The sequence below is a fragment of the Geospiza fortis genome, unplaced genomic scaffold (genome assembly GCF_000277835.1).
Source record: "Geospiza fortis unplaced genomic scaffold, GeoFor_1.0 scaffold271, whole genome shotgun sequence".
In the NCBI taxonomy this organism is placed as follows: domain Eukaryota; kingdom Metazoa; phylum Chordata; class Aves; order Passeriformes; family Thraupidae; genus Geospiza; species Geospiza fortis.
This window is the reverse complement of record NW_005054405.1, coordinates 1,564,890-1,579,415: the sequence shown is the minus strand read 5'-3', so window position 1 is coordinate 1,579,415 and position 14,526 is coordinate 1,564,890. Positions and strand designations below refer to the sequence as shown.

Here is a 14,526-nt window from a genome sequence, read left to right as displayed (position 1 = left end):
AAGGACTAGTATTGTTCTCACAGGAGCTTTAAGACTTTGTAAAGTAACTATAACACGTCAAATGAAATAAGAAAAAATAAAATATACTTTATCAAGAGTGCTCATATTTCTCAAATCAGGAAACCTGGGATACCACAGAAAGAGTAATATTCTCCAAAAAAGTGAAAAAAACCCATAGGTACTAAAATGAATACTGTTCTTACTGAAGGAAAGAATGACCTAAAATCTTAATTTCAGTTAAAAAAAATCCACAGCACCAAGTGCACACCTATACTTATGTATTTTACATTTATGTATTTTTCACAAGTCTGGTAATTTCACTTGAAATTACAATTTCTATTTTTTTCTTCCTTTTTTCTTTCATTCTCAGTATGATATACAACATATTGATATCAAACAAAGAAGACACAAGCCATTGCCCCCATGTTCTGAAGGCTCCACACTTGAGAAATTCTATTTGTTTTTAAACAGTTTTCTCTGTAAATGGGCTTCCCTACAACAGAGCATATTTTAATTCCATACAGGTAACTTAAAAATTGAAAAAATCTACTAATTTGTATGCCTTCCTCATTCCAAAACTACACTTTCCTAAATAGTGGTTTCCTTGTAAAATTACTTAATTTTGTAAATTGTAAAACTAAACAAAAAATGAAAAGTGTCTTTAAAATCACAGACTCTGTATTTCAAGTTGGTCTACAGGGAACAAAAAATTGCTTTTACTTGCTATGCAGAGCAGAATTACCATATTTCAAGTTTGGTGATACTTTAACTGATACCTTGATTAAAAGCCTCAAAAAACTTTCATTCTGGAAGTTCTAGTCAAAGTTTTTTAATTAAAAAAAATACAACACTCAGATGTATCATGAGTTCCTTCATTCTTCCCTTAAGCTATATGAATGAAAGGCATCTGATATGAATTTCAGGTGCAGTGGTCCAGCCAAGAAGTGACCATAAAACCACTGCAGGAATTACCTCTAGCACAACTTCAGTGGTCTCTCAAAGATCCTCTAGCTTTAAATACTTAGAATCAAAAGGTTTCAACACAAAATGGTATTTTCTGCATAAACAGTGGGAACACAGAGAGCTCAGGATAATGCTTACAGAAAAATATGTACTTGTGCTGTTTTGTCCATTCAAAAATGTCAATATAAAAAGGCAATAAGTAAACAATACTCTAAAATGTTGACATGAACTCCATGGGAATCTACTAGCATTCTGTCATTGTTCTTGTGACATTAGCAGGAATGAATTATAATTTTTGGAAAAGAAAAAAGTTGCTTTGATCCTGGGAAGCCTGAAAAACTCCCAGATTTGCTTTCTATGCATTTGAGTGTTTGACACTTAAAAGTAGAGGCCTGAAAGAAACCTCTTACAGCTTAAAAAAAATCTACCAAAAACAGGCAAAAAGAAAAAAATTCTTCTTTACACTCTGAAAACTTTCCTCAGTATTTATTTTATAGGGTGAGAAAGAGAAAATTAGTATAAGAGAAAAAAAAAATTTGATCTCTTGATCAAGATTGGAACAGAAATTCCATGTCATTATTTCAATATAAGAAACCTATCATCCACAAATGTACTTTGTTTTTCTCCTATAGCATTCTTTCACCCTTTAACACCTTTCAACAGACAAGGCTAAAGCTGTTAAAAACACATTTTTCTTTCAGAAAAATGACCCTATTCTCTATCAATACCAGTCAAAAGGCTGAAGCTCTTGCTCACATTAAATAAAACACCACATAGCAGAAAAGACATCAGACCAATTTCAATTGGCACAATCCTGATTTGCCTGACACACAAGATTCCTACGCTTCAGACTACAGAAAATAAAAATGTTGGAATGGCGATAATTTACAAATGCTGTATGTGATCCTCCCTCTTTGGCTCCAGAAATAGTGGTCAGAAAGGAATAGACCAAACCAGCTTGAGAAGTTTATTTTGTCCTAGAGGTTTTTTGGAGGGTTGTAAGTTACAGTCTCTGAATGCTTTTTCTTAGGAGGACTAAACACAAACTGTGACTGTTTCATACTTCAAATGAACCTGAATTGCCTACAGTGAATAAAGGAGAGTTGAAAAACCTACTAGAAGGGACCATTACAAAATTGGAGCTTGAAGCAGAGAAATCACACATTTTCAAGATACAAAAAGATATGTAAAAATATTATATACATAAAATGTTGATATCTTAGCTTCCATGTTCACCTATCATTCAGAAATGTTCCCACTGAAACGTGGGTTTCCTGTCTGTTGTTGACATCACAATCCTCCCTAGCCCTGTCTATATAATTCTGAGATGAGGAACATTTCTTACACTGTCCCACTATTGTGATTTACTGGGCCCACATCACTTTGCTGCATTTAATTTGAGGCCCCATTTACTCCAGGCTTTGTAATTCTTTGTTGGGCCATTTACTTGGCAGAAATACAGTGATTCTGCTTGGCACACTTACCCTTCCATAGTAAAAATTAAATAACCAGGGGCAAGTGGGGACATGCAGTATTAATATTCTTGTTCTAGTTCACAGCAGCACGAACAAAAGTAACTCAAGAATAAAAGTAGTTAAAGCATTCATTTAACATGACCAAAGGTGTTGATGCACTCATCTAAAGTGATCTCAGGCCAGCTGAAACTATTTTCAAATTTAGCATAGTGTTGTCTGGGGAAAAGAAATTAGCATTAAAATACATATGCAGACTTGTTTAATTTGTATAAAGTAAATCGTGATTTTGTTTCAAAAATGTGTTTAAAACTTAGCTTCTTCGTGATTTCAGAAACAAACCCCCAAGAAAAAAAGAAAATAATCTTTGTATTTAACCTTATTTAGCCTGATGATAGAAGGTAGGCAAAGCTCAATTTTCATGCTTACTTAAATTAGTCAGCATTTTAAACACTTGATTTCTATATTGACTCAATTAGAGTCAATGTGCAAACCTTAAAGATACTTTTTATTTCAGAGAGAACTTTATGAGATCATACCAGCCTAGATTACCATTCTGACTAGATTATACCAGCTGTTGAAATGTCCAAAACTCTGCAACAGGAGGAGTGCAAGGCAGAACTATCTTCTAAGTGCTGACATGAATAGAAATTATAGTGCACAGAAATAAATACCTGACATCTGTGTGGTGCTTAACAAAAAGATGTGGGCCACAAGAATGACAGTAAATACTTTTTCTTCACTCATACTAGAGAAATTGCAAAAGGATTTTCAATCACAGCTAGGTATTGTGGGAAGAAGTATATTTATATACTTATGTCAACTAAGCATGGGAAGATAATTTTATTTCAACACTGGTTATTATTTATATTGAATACTAATATTGTATTGCAGCATGTGGAATTGTTTTGATAAATGGTCTCTGTATGCAAATACTTACAAGGGTGTGAGCATTGAAGCTCAATACTTACATGAACATCACCAGGCAAAAGACAGGAGCAGTCCAGAACCTCAGTCCTCATGGTTTTGGCCATTAGTTATGCTTTTTCTAGCACTGTTATATTAGCATAGCATTGCCTGAATATCAGAGCACTGTTCTATCATCAGAACAAATCAATTTCACACAGCAGCACAACTCCAGCGAGGCAGACAGGCAGAGAATTCCCAGTAAGCTGGTGCTGACTACTCACCCAAGAAGGTAGAATGGAAATTTTATTTTCCCAAAGAACCAAACCCTTCCTCCCACATTCTGAACACGCCACCACAGCTCCTGGCCATGCTTTGTAAGAAGTGACTGTCACTGCTCTATGATCAGCCAGTTCCTCCTGCAAAGCCCATTGAGTCAGACCATCCAGAGCAGGAGGGTGAAAGTTTGCTGAGTTTCTTAATTTCAGGCAAATGCATGGACAAAGAACATAACAAGATGACACATAAATGTGTCAGAACTAGGATCTAAAACCTGTGTAAGCACTCAGGAGCAGGGAAAAAAAAAAAGCCAAACACAACTTTTTAGAATCTAAGTCATCTTCCAGCATCTCCATGACACCTCCAGATGCCACCCTTGTGAACAGAAACTGCTGGCTTGCAGATTTCAGGATAGCAAGTTTGGATTTCACATATACATATACATTTAATAGCTTTGTAATAGATCTTGGAATAAGATTTATGAATGAATAACAAATATGTATGCGAGAAAGCAGCAGCAGAACTCTCAGGGTTAAAAGAATTGTGTTTCTGGTAAACAAAGAACACTTTTTCAGGGAAGCCACTCCCAGAACATCATCCCCAGATGCAAAACTGAGAAAAAGCTGTTTCTGTCGAGGCAAGTGCTCTGACAGGACACAACACAGACACCCCAATCTGACAACAGGCAGCACACTTGCAGTCCATCACACCAGCTCATTTTCCTGCCAGTGGAACATGGAGAGACATATGGCACACACAACTTCCCAACAGAAAACAGGCAGGGGTTGCTGCTCATTGTCTGAGAGCTACAGAGCCTGAAGTAAGCAAAAATCTGAAGCAAAGTAACCACCATAACAACTGCTGACTTATGAATATGAGGACAAGGCAGCAGACCAAAACATGGTTTGTCACTGTCAGCAAAGAGAGCCCAAGAGATGCAGTGAGTGCCTCATACCCAGCACAGCCTTGGCTTTGCGCTGAGCACCAGAACTCCAGGCCAGACCACTCCAATGTTTTGATGGAAAAGTTGATGAGAGTGAGTGAATGAGTGAAATCTATAGAGTACAACTGTGACCTGATTAAATAATTTACTTAGACATTTTGCTACTTAAAAAAACCCCAAACCAAACAACAACAACAAAAAATCTGAAAAAACAAAACCCAAACAAACAACCCCAAAAAATCACTTTGCCTCTCTCAAAGGCTTGCACAGTTTTGTTTGGATACTGAACTCCTTCATCAGGTTTGACTAAAAGCTAGCAAAGCCTAGGGTAAATCTACAACAGCAGAACTCCAGTGTCTTAAACAGAAGCCAAATGGTTCTTCTGAATTAGCACCTCTGTATTTCACTGAAATGAAACAGAAATCAAGAAAATTAAAACATGATAAATACCAATTACAACAGAACTTTAGCATGCAAAAATTCATGCTTTTCTCCCCCCAAAAAATATTTTTCTGGTTTGTAGTCAAAGTTTTTCTTCAGACCCTCTCTCAGTTTCTATCTGAAATAGATATTGCTTGTTTGCTTGTTTATAAATAGTGATTTCTAAACATCAGATAAATAGCAGATTTCTGTATATAATGTATTCATTGCATTATATACAGAAATTTGTTATTTATTTATTAATTTGTGTCACGCCTCAAATACCCTGGACAAAAAACTGGCAGGCTGGACCTTATAATTCCCAAGATCATTAGAACATGAACTCTTTCACTTTTGATACATTCAATGTTCTTATGATTGCAAAGGTCTGTTAAAGTACAATTCCAGGACTGGACAAAGTTAGTAGAGGACGTTAAATACATGGATATTATTGATAAAAAGAAACATCCTTTTAGGAAAAGCTAAATTATTGAAGGATTTGGAGGGAAAGTGAGATAAATTAACTGTAATCATTAGTAAAATCTTTGAAGGTCAAGCCATATCACTTAATTTAGAAAACCTAAACCATGAAACTGGCAGCACAAATTAAGTGCTTGCAGACAGCTCTTTGTCCACAAGCAGAACATTTACAGAGCACTGTAGCTGTTCAGGCTAGAGCTGTAAATACCACCAAGGAATTCAAGAGTCAGCAGTCATTTTCATAGTGCTGGGAATGGAGAAGGATTAAAGACAGCCTGGCTGGTTGGGTCACTGAGGTTGACATAAATCTCAAGTACCACGTGCTCCTGGAGCTAAGTGTTAAATCTCAATTTAGCAAACCCTTACATGCTCGTGGACAGTAAAGATTCTGAGCTGTCAGGGTGCAACATTTCAGGGGTTTGCTTACAAGACCAGTTTATTTTTCTCATCAGTATGAATTGCTCCTCCCTACATTATATTTTCAAGTGATGCCTTTTAAATATTAAACCAAAGCTGATTCAAATTCATTAAATTTTTAGTAGGCAGTTTAAAAAAAAAATCTATATTTAATATAAACCAACTTGCATCCATGTTCTATTTATTGCTCCAGGTGATGGAAAAGACTTAAAATGTGGGCATCCAACTGATTCTTGTCAGCATGGCGCAATACTGCACAAAAACATAAAAATCAGGAACCATCTTTTCCCATCTTCCTGAGCCTCCAAACAATGCCCAATTGGTTCACTGTTGAATTCAGCAGTGACTTGCATTCATCTGTACCTAAAAGACTATTATGAAGCAGAGATCAAAGATACACAGCTACTTTGATAAACGAAAGACTGACAGGGGCCTTTCACAGACCACAGAACCGCTCATAGCAGCTGTAAAAAGAAATATTTTTCAATACTTGCACTCCTAATTTCTCCCTACACTTTGCTGGAGTTTTCCTTTTTTCAGATAATACTTAGAGAATCAAGAAAACGTATATTAAAAAGCATTCTCCACTGTTGTCACTTGCCTGAAAACATGTTTATGAATTAAAAAATACACTATAAATTGCCATGTGATAACTCAAAGTACAGAATGTTCTTTAGCAAAGCAGCATTTCAGTGTGTTATCATTCTATGCATACAAATGGCAGAAGAGGCATAATGTCAAGACATGACCTTTTCAAAAGAGAAAGATGGATGCATTGAGAAATACATCCTCCCCACTTCCACATTAATTCATATAGCCTCTCCAGATGAAGTACACATATCTTCCAACTCCAAAACACACAGAATTTAGTGTCTCTCTCCTCACTAAAAACTATAGCTCTTTTCTCTAAACTCTGTGTCAGTGACTCTTCTCTCAAAATTATATCTGTGTTGATGAGAACAAAATCCTCCTGACCATCAGTAACTAGGTCAGTAGTTGACAAACATCTTTACAAAGACAACTCCATTGCAGTGTTGGCAAAACTTAGTATTATTTGTGTTGTTTTGGGTTTTTTTTCCTTGAACATTGAAATGGTTCCTTACATATTAACACATCAGCTTTTCTGCTAGTCTTGGCAACATGAGATTTATTAATCTGCTATCCTTCAATGCTGCTCTCCCAAGTCACTCAGAAGAGGACTCAGAACTCACAGATGTCTAGGAAAAAGTTTTCCAGACATTTCCCAGGAGTCAGATTGCAACGGATACTAAATACGGCCATTAAGAATCACATCTTTCCTGAGAGCATATATTTTTCATATCCAAAATAAATATCTGACAGCAGAACAGTAACAGAAAAAGTGAGAAGACAAATCAGCAAGCTGAAGATTGTGTGGAGAAGAGAAACATGATTAAAAATTAATGTGAAACAAAAAGAAGCAGTATACCCAACAAGGCAGTACAAACCCAGAAATTGTGATTTTTTTTCTTAGGCAGACAGAGGATGTCAGAATTAGAATAGCTGTAGAGAGCTATCAAATTTGCATCAGACTTCAAGCATGAGTTTTCCTAAGTAGAGAGTGGTTTCAGAGCAGAAGGCAGGCAGCAACCATAAAAATAAAAAGGGACAGGAAAACCCCACAAAATACCCCTCAAAGAACTCCAAAATACTAACAATAAGCTAATTAAAAGAAAGAATTTAGAGAAAGTTGGAAAATTACAGCAAATAGTGTTTATCCTGTTTGAAAATATACATCTTCACTGAACTTTAAATATTATTACAATATAAAAATTTTCCTCATGTGAAATAGTTGCATAGAACCTACAGCATGAATGAACAGCCAAAAAGAATGGGGAAAATTTTATAATTTTAAGCTCTTGTACTCTACATTTTTTAACGTTGTTTCAGCATTTTAACATTACTAACATTCTAACATGTTAGAAACAGAGCTTTTTAAAATGTCCCTGCTGATGTCAGAACTTCCCACTGCTTTGGAAAAAACTCCTTTTCTATTCATAAGGCACTTCTATTCTGCGTTCCAAAAATGGTCTTTTCCAGCAAACAAAAATCCACTAATTTGCACAAAGAGCCACTCTGGAGGGATCCACAATAGATTTTTTTCAATGCACACTTACACAGTACAGCTAAATACAGTAGTGACATGCCAGTTAAAGTATTTGGAGAAACAAAGCCCAATGTGAATATTTGCTGGCAGAACAGTCCTGATGTAGTCCCAAATAAAAATTTAGTCGCAGTTACTGCACCCATGATACAGGTTGTCCTCCATGTGCCCTCTCCTTTCAGAACTTCATTTTGTCAGGAGTTAACTTCCCACAGAGCCAAACACAAGCAATGCAAAATTTTAAACTAATATGAGTAATAAACATAGTAACTAACTCCTAGAACAGACAGGAGGCCCTTAGCCTTCCATAAAAAATGAGATAACCATGACTCCAGACTTCTTTTAGATTTGAATTCTTTAATAAACCCGCCCACACATGTTTCAATAAATGTTGAAATGCTGGTATCACCTCTAACTGCACCAGCAGTCATGGAACAACACATGCCATACTCACCACCAAACCCATACATACCTAAAATTAGGCACAGATTTTACTCACAATTTTTGTTTGGGTTAGTTAGGTGGGTAACTTAGTTATCTAGTTACATTTACAGTAAACCACCCTAATACGTTTGACTGATTTTTCCAGCATTCACTTGATGATACTCATTGTTTAAAAAGCATAGAAGATGAAGTCAAAGAACCATTTTAAGGCAATTTTAGAAGGTCTCAAACCCTTAGAACATCACAGATTATTTACAACATATAATAGGATGAGGAACAGAGACGTATTGAAATACCGAAGTAATGTAAATTTGGCTGTCTTTTTCAGTTGGGATTTCGTTTTCTCTTGGCTTTTTCTTTCCTTTATTTTGTAATTCCTTAAACTTAAGTCATTTTATTCAATTTTAATATATTAAAATGAAGACAATCTGGACACCCCAAAACCATCACCACAAAACATATTGTTCTTCCTCTTGCAAAAGGATGGATCCTCTAAACATTCTCCCCTCTCCCTTGTTCAAAGTTGCATCTCAGACGTTTAGGGGAAATAGTATTTAGAACATAATGAAATTCTATACTTGAAAATGCACACGCAGCTTTATGAGACTTGGGACAGACCTGAAAGTTCTAATTCTTTATCTTGACCTTAATCCTCACACTGACTCATATGTTGATCTTCTGTACCCCTGTCCACACATATGGAAAACAGAACTTTAGATAAATCTCTAAGGCATAAGGGGGTTTGTAAGTTTAAATTTCTGTCTTAAGCATTATGCAAAGCTTTTTATTTTTAGACTAGGTCCAGCTCTGCATGCAGAAATAAAATACTTAATCTCCAAAACATTTATTTTGCCACCATCATTACCTTCTGGCACTACCAGAAGGTCAAAGTCAGAGTGAGGTTCTGTAAAAATAGTAAGATAATGTTTGCACTGAGGAGTTTTTGATCTATCCAATATGCCTTTCCTTGGCTAGCAAAGTGACTCTGGCAGTGGTGCACACACTCTAACCTGCAGAATTGGCACCACTCTGGCCTTATTTCCCACCTCAGACAAAGGACTTACTGCAGGTTTTGCTCTTCTGCCAATGTCACAGCAAAGCTTTAAGGCCTTCTTACATTGCTGGATAAACAAAGCTCAACACCTCAGCCTTCCATTTTACTTGACTTTCAGAAATTGTCATCATGGAGCACAGGAAAATATATACTTCCCTGAGAAACCAATGCTGACTGCCTCAGAGAAACATCTATTTATATTTTAAATAGGTTTCTGCATCATTTTCCCTAACATGAGGAAGTAAATGCTTAAACTGCATCTATTTGGGCTTCATTAATATGGCATTTATCAGTTTGTCTGCAACACAGGTATAATCAGGATGATCTTGACCATGTCAACGAAAGCCAGCAGACACAGTCTTTAAAAATATGACCATGTCAACGAAAGCCAGCAGACAGTCTTTAAAATGCTATATTCCTCATCCTAGGAAATGGATATTTTTAATCCTAAAATGTCTTGGAAAACTGCTTTTCAGCAAGTCTGTTATATTAAACGGATTATTAGATCTAAGGGAAACCCCAAACAAATTAATAACCCCCACAGAAGAGATGCTGGACAAAATGATCTTATTTCAGAGAAGATGTGATTAGAAAACTGTCCTGTTGTTGTACATATTGAAAAGTTTCCAGAAGACACTTATGCTATAGTACAACAGAGTTCTTGTTTATAGAGGTAACCAGAGCAAGATGCATCTTAATAATTTATAAATTCTCCAGTTGGTGACAGATCAAAGTCAACTGAGGCAAAAGGTTTTGGGAAAGAAAAAAAAATTAAATCTTTTGCATATGGAAGTGACCACAATATTAGACCATGCAGAAGTCAAGAAAATTCTTTACATTACTGGTTGAAAATTACTATTATTTTTAAGAGATTTAAATAAATAAACAACATTATATTTAAAAGTGTATTAACCACCACACAAACAAAAATGTTGCATACTAGTTACAGATAACGAGAAAGAAGATTGGACTCAAAATACAGAATTCAGATTCTCAAATACACTTTGTTCAGGACTCACTTTCTGGTGGTACTATTGCCAGAGAAAATGATGGCAGAATGATTTTCCTGGGAAGATCCTTCAGTTTCCCAGAACAAAGTCTTCATAAAGAAATAATCCATCCATCTGGCTTTTTCTATCCATCAGGGCAAATCTTACCCCTTCAAACTGAACTACAACAATACATCTCTTACAATCTCATTGCAGCCTCAAAATTTTAATTCTCACACTTTCTTCTAAATGTTCCAACTGGCTTATCAACTGCCTGCTACTTATTGTATCTCTTTCCTCTTAAGTGCAAGTGTGTTAGTGCTTAATCCAACATTCCCTAATTCAGTTTTATCTGAATGCTCTGAATTTAAAGTGAATTTACAGATACTCCACAAGGCAAGGGGGTAAAGGAACAGAATAACCTTCGGCAGCTCTCAAAAGGGTGGCAACACCACTACTGTCACCATTGTCTTTGTTGTGGTACAGCTACAGCTTTGTTACAGGCGGCACAGCTTGGAAGATTAGGTTTATAACCAAAAGATTTGGTAGTTTTGGTAGAACTGTACCTTGTTTTGTCCTTGGACTTTGAAGCACTGAGCCCACTGAACTGACACAAAGATACAGTGAAATCAATTCAACAGAGCACTGATTTACTGCGCAAACACACAGCTGACCAAGCCACCTCAGAGTCACACCTCGAGTACTTCAGGATCAGTTTGAATAACATACACATAGTGCATCCTCAGATGTGAGGAGTTCCTCAAATGCTATCCAGATATATGTTCTGCATGGAAAAAATATTTGGAGTCAAATGTGGACATATGGGAGATAAAGACTAACACAATCTGCTTGAGATTACCAGTTCTGGGTGCCACGGAAAATGTCCTGCACAAGAGAAATTTTATGTCTGTGAACTTTAGAAGTAATGCTAAATGCATGCAGGTTTGTAGGACTGGAGATTTATTTAGTTTTATTTAGCACTGAGCAGGAAAACAGTTTTGACATTGATTCTAGTTGAACACCACATTCTGAGCAACAAGGAGGCAAGCAGAAGTCCAAAACTAACACTAAATGGATTCAGTTTGGGGGAAATTCTCTTAGCACAAGTCTTGTTCCTGGACAGCCATTTCCTTTCACATTATTTATGACTACTAAAATTGGTCAAGATTATCCATAAAATATTAATAATATAAACGCAGACCAGTTTTTCAGCATCTCAATTCAGGAGAACATGGTTCTTTGGATTTTTTTTTTCTGTGCTTGCAATGAAATAATATATGAAATACAAATATTATTTTTATTACAGCAACATTCATTTGATGTTAATTGAATACAGGGTAAAAAAGGTCAGGGCTTCTCAGTTTAAAGTACCTAAAGGAGCATTTGAGTTGTGCCAAGAACCAACAGAATTTTAAAAGTATAATGAACAATTTGAATGACATATTGGGATTTGAATGTTCAATCGATTTTATTCTTAGAAGCAATTAAAAATAAAATTTGTTTAAAACAGAAAGAAGAAAAGCAGCACATCTAAAAACACACACTAAAAGAATTCCCTAGAAGGAGAAATCTAAGGGATGTTTTCTGAAAGCAGGCCTGGAGAATGAGTAAACTCAGATTGAAATCAAAGAGAACTTATGGATAGAACAAGGAGAATATTGGGGGAAAGGAGGAGAAATGGTTTGTTTTAAATCTCATTTCTACAGGGAAAAAGCCAACAAAATCTATGCCAGGTTATTTTGAATTTGTTATTTTTGGGGAAGTTTCTGTTGATGTTTCACTTTGTTTTCTCAATTGTCTCACATTCCTGAGCACCTATATACAAGAAATTCTACTAAAAACCTCTTGTTTGAAACTGTACTTTGTAATCCTGTACACCTCCTACCTCCTCAGCACAAGTAATTCTAATTCACAGAAAACAGTCAAGTAGTCAAGAAAAACAAATCCAAAAGTTTTTCTAAGAACCAAATCAAAACCTTTAGAACAGAAGGATAGTTGAGAAAGTGACAGCTTCTGCATCATCTCAGCTGTCAGACAAATATATTCTACATCTGCTTTTTTGACTAATCCCCTCCCTAGCAAATGAAGTGTAATGCAAGCACAGTAGCCTCCTATATTTAGATATTTGTGGGGTTTAGGTAAACATAGTGCTAAAATTAAGGTTCCTAAAACTTTAATTATAATTCTTTGAGCATGTTATAAACCTTGAAAGCTTACACTCATCAGCGAAGTTGAATGCTTTTTGAGAGTTAACTCCAGAAAGACAAAGCCTACACTAAACAGGAAAATGAAAATTGAGCTTTTTGATGACAGCTGACATAAAGCAGTTAGGAAATGTTTGACAACTACAGTCATTCCATAATTTAGAGGAACCATTATATCAGCAATCTAAACGTGGGATCCAAAAGGGACATTTTCCCATCTGCATGAAGGATTAATCTGTCTGACCTAGCTAAGAATCCCAGAAGCAGCCTGTAACAACCACACTATTGCTCCTGAATATGAGAGTACCACACACTGCAAAGTCTGATGTGAGGAAGCTAATCAGAACTGAATAGAGAAAAGAAGCACAGTGTCCTTTATAGCTTCACATCATTACAAGATGCCAGTGATGGACTTTTCTGTAACCTTAACTGTCAAAAAATTATAGCTGACTCATCCTTCAGTTCATTCATGGACTCTTGCATTTGCAGCAGGCATATTCTTAAAAAAAAAAAAAAACCACTTTCATATACTGAAAAATAAAAATTCATGTCAACTAAGATGACAAATATTTTTTTCTATATTTGCCATTTGTTTGGAAGGAATCAGGAACAGTTTTCCATCCTATGTGTATATGAACTTCAGTGTATTTACACTAACAACAATATGAAAGCAATATTTAGAGCATTGTTATGTTTCTTCCAGCTGAATTTGAAAAGTAAAGAGCATACCCAGCCACTCTTACAAGTACCAAAAGAGTTTTGATCAGTTACAAAAAGCAGCTACAGTAACAGCTCCTGGATGTTGCATACCAACAAAAGGAGGAATAATGTTAATTATATGTGCAAACATCACTGAACACTGGATCAATTATTTACTTTATCAAATCCTTCAGCTTCATTACTGGATAAATATGTCAAATACATTAAATGTATCACAAGTGTAGTGGAGATCACTGCAGACCTCCAGCTATGGGATGAAAGGGAAACAATAGGTGTCAGGTATTACCACTGAGAAAACTGATCTCTGCCATCTCTGGTGCCCTAACCACAAAACTTTAGTCAACAGCTTCAAGTTGACTGTGTAGTGTGGCTCTCACAAACACAAAACAGATAATTTAAAAGAAGACACTGCAATTCTTTAGCCATTTTTGTTGTTGACCACTTTCTTGCAAAATGCATAGAGGCAGGAATTTTCAGTTCAGATCTCCAATGTTGAAATTTCTACTGGGAAACCAAGGATTTTTTTTTAACATGTCTGAGATCACAAAGCACCCTGGACATCCTGCTCCAAACTGAAGGTTAGATTTTGTTTCCAAAGGTGCTGTATGGAATATTTTCTCAGTAAGTTGCATAATACTATTTCCAGCCATGTTCCAAGACAGCATGATAAACCTGCTCTGGTACAGAGAGGGGGTCACCTTGACCTGATTCATCTCCTGTCTCATTATAATGCTAAATAAAAAAGAGCACTTACACCTCACACCTCCTCTCAAGATGAGTGAAGCTATTTACCAAATTGCCTATAGAAATCTATTACTGCATTTTCTCAGAAAGCCTAAGGACTAAGAAGTCCTGAAACAGCAAGTGAAAGGTTGCTTTGCAGTTTGAATTCTGTTTTCTTATGCTCGAGCATTACTCTACAGACTAAAATTCTGATCTTCCCTCTTCAGTCACAGAAGGTAGATCAATTGAAAATGAGTAAAGAACGTGTCATGCCTAGAGGCTAAAGACACTCAAAGCTCTGCATTAAACAAATGAAGCAAGTTCCAAAATCAAAACACTCACACCAAATTCCTCTCCCTCTATACATAAAGCTTTAGTTACCTCCATTGG

General features: G+C 36.0%; 1 protein-coding gene across 2 annotated transcripts in view; it reads right to left on the bottom strand.

The window, feature by feature from the left end:
• Positions 1-14,526, bottom strand: part of NRXN1 (neurexin 1) — a 671,624-nt gene that overhangs the window by 429,836 nt on the left and 227,262 nt on the right. The gene's annotated exons all lie outside the window — the stretch shown is intronic.